Genomic DNA, 3042 nt, shown 5'->3' on the forward strand with positions numbered 1-3042 from the left:
CAATTATAAAAGCTATATAATTCAGAATCCTCTAGAGAAACAACACATATCTACAGATTATTGTGAAGGAGAGATTTATAAATGTTAAGAGGTCTCATGTTTGGCTTTCAATCTGCACGATTGGCTAGAAACCAAGATAGCCAGTTATATGGTTAGAATCAAAGCCCCATATCCTAAGAACCAGAGGAGTCAGTAGCAAAAACACAGAGTATAAGGGACTGAGAATGAAGGCATTAAGTTCAAGTGGAGAAGGAGGTTGGCTCATCTTTAGAAGAAAAACGTAATTTTCTCTCCTCCACCTCTTGGTTCTACCCAGTCTAATGTGGACTAGACAACGCTAAGTTGTATTTAAAAGAATGATTCACCAATTCAAATGTTATTTCTACTTAAAACATATTCGCAGGCACATATTTTTTTTTAACTATAATGGCATCCTTTAATATGGTCAAGTTCCCACACAAAATTAGCCATTAAAATAATCATTTCTGGAGCTGGGGAGATAACTCCCAGAGGAAGACGCTGTCTCTGCAAGTATGAGGGTCTGAGAGGTCTGGAAACTACCAGAGTTGCACCACCAGTGTCTGCATAGAAAGCTGGGCATGGCCGTGTGTGTCTAACCCAAGGTATGTGTAAAAAGAAGAATGAGCTGTGGTGTTACACAACTTCAACCCCAGCATCTAGGAAGTTGAGTTTGAGGCTAACTTGAGACTACATAGTGAATTCCATTTCAGCCTTGGCCAAAGCAAGACCCTACCAAAAAAAAAAAAAAAAAAAAAATAGAAGAGAGCAAAAAGAAAACAAACAGAATATTCAAGAACCATAGGGTAATAACAACTGGAGATGCCATATAAATTTAATCAGAATCTTTGAGGATGGAGAGATGTCCAGAAATAGTACTTGAGGAAATAATCCAAACCCTTCCCAAAATTATGATAATAATACATAATAAAATCTCAGATCCAAGAATTTTAGAGAGTATTAACAGGAAAACGTAATTCAAAAATCAGAAACAACAACAAAAAAAAACCATGGATAAACTGCTAAAACTCAAAGATAGAACATTTTGGAGACAAGTAGCAAGGCCTTACATGTCAGATAGGAGAAACAGCTAACAGGGAGAGACCCAGATGAAAACCAAAGAAGCTCTCTCACCAGAAACTTCACAAAAACATTGAAGTGAGATCTGTCCAGTAAGGCAAGAAAAAAACAAATATGAGAATGCCTGAATTGCATATGCAATAAAGTCTCCTTCAAATGTGAGGATGAAATACATTTTCATTCACAGCAACAATAACAGAGGGACCTTACTGCCAGAAGTGGGGTCTTGTCAATTTTTAGAGACCTTAATTGAGCTGAATTAAATATATATAGATCAGACACTTAAATTTTCCAAACAATATTGTCAGTGTGTATACAGCCATGTTGGTACCATCATTAGCCTCCTCCCTGTCCTTTATGTTTTTAAACAAGATGTCCTCTGCTAAAAGCCACAATAGCCCAACTGTAGTGGACAGTGCAGCACAGGAGAAATGAGATGGGTGACAGCAGTGCTGCAGGCAGTGACGAGAGGAGCGGGAAGGTGGTGCTCGGGCTACACGTTGTTCAGGTTATCTAACGCAGTAGGGCGGGAACGTGGGCTTAGATTGCTTCATTATGGGTTTTAGTCTCTGTAGCATCCACCTCTGAAAATATTTTAAATAATAAACAATACATATAGACAATACATATTGTTCTATAATAAATGAAATTTAAGAGGAATGGAAACAAGTAAAATGTGAATTTAAGATCAGAGAAAGCAAAAAAAACACACAAGAAGTAGTGAGGAAGAAACTTACAGACACAGCAAATATAAAACTGCTGCTAAACATGGAAGACATTAATCCACTTGTTATGATATCATTGCTAATGAATAGTCTATGAAAAGACAGAATATGTTTATGTAAATCATTATATCCATAACTTCTTCACAATAAACCCACTGCATGTACAGACACAAATGGACTAACAATAAATAAATGAAGGACAACATATTTTGAGAACATTGACCAAATGTTAATCTCAGCTACATTCTAAGAATAACGAAGATCATCAGTGATAAGGAAGAGCGTTATATAGCAACAACTGGCTCAGTTCTCCAAGCAGACATGCAACCACTAATGAGGATGAACCTTACAACACAGTATCAAAATACAAGGTAAAAAAAAAAAAAAAAAAAAAAAACAGAACTGCAAAGATTAATATATAAATCTACTTGAGACTTTAACACTGCCCTTGTAGTAATTGATAATCAAGCAGACAGAAAATCAGTGAGAATGTAGTTGACCTGAACAACTATGCTAGTCAACTTATCTAATTGAAATTTTAGAAGTCTCTCTGAAACAGCTGAATATAAATTCCTCCAAATCTCACATGGAATAATCACCAAAAACAAAGCAGGATCCAGACACTAAAACACATCTCCAGAATAGAAATAACAGTGTCTGTTCTTAGATGATAATGGGATGATACTCATAATCAAAAACAGAGTTGGAAAAGCCCAAAATGATTTAAGTCATATGTGTGTGTGAAAAAGAAGGAACAAACTTATTTTGAACCATTAACATGAAAAGGAATAGACTCAAGTCCAAATTCATGGCAAAGGTGTAGTATTAAATCCATATATTAGAAGAGGCTATTTATAAAAAATAAAAAATCAATCTCCTACCTTAGATAACTAAAGAAAGGAATGTATTTTACTCTGTAAACAAGAATAAGTACATTAAAATTATCCAACTGAAAAATAAAAGAAGCCTGGAGATGGCTCAGTGGGTAAGGCATTTGCTTGAAAAGCCAGAGGGACCAAGTTCAACCCCCCAGATGCACAAAAGATGGCCCATGCATTTCGAATTCCTTTGCACTGGTAAGAAGTTCTAGAGTGTCCACTCTTTCCCCCACTTTCTCACTCTGTCTCTCTCTACTTGGAATGTTTAAAAAAATAAAAAAATAAAATGAAAGAAAAAAAATTAATGCAAAGTGCAAGCCCAACCAAGTGATACATGACTG

Source organism: Jaculus jaculus, chromosome 13, assembly GCF_020740685.1.
Source record: "Jaculus jaculus isolate mJacJac1 chromosome 13, mJacJac1.mat.Y.cur, whole genome shotgun sequence".
Classification (NCBI taxonomy): Eukaryota; Metazoa; Chordata; class Mammalia; order Rodentia; family Dipodidae; genus Jaculus; species Jaculus jaculus.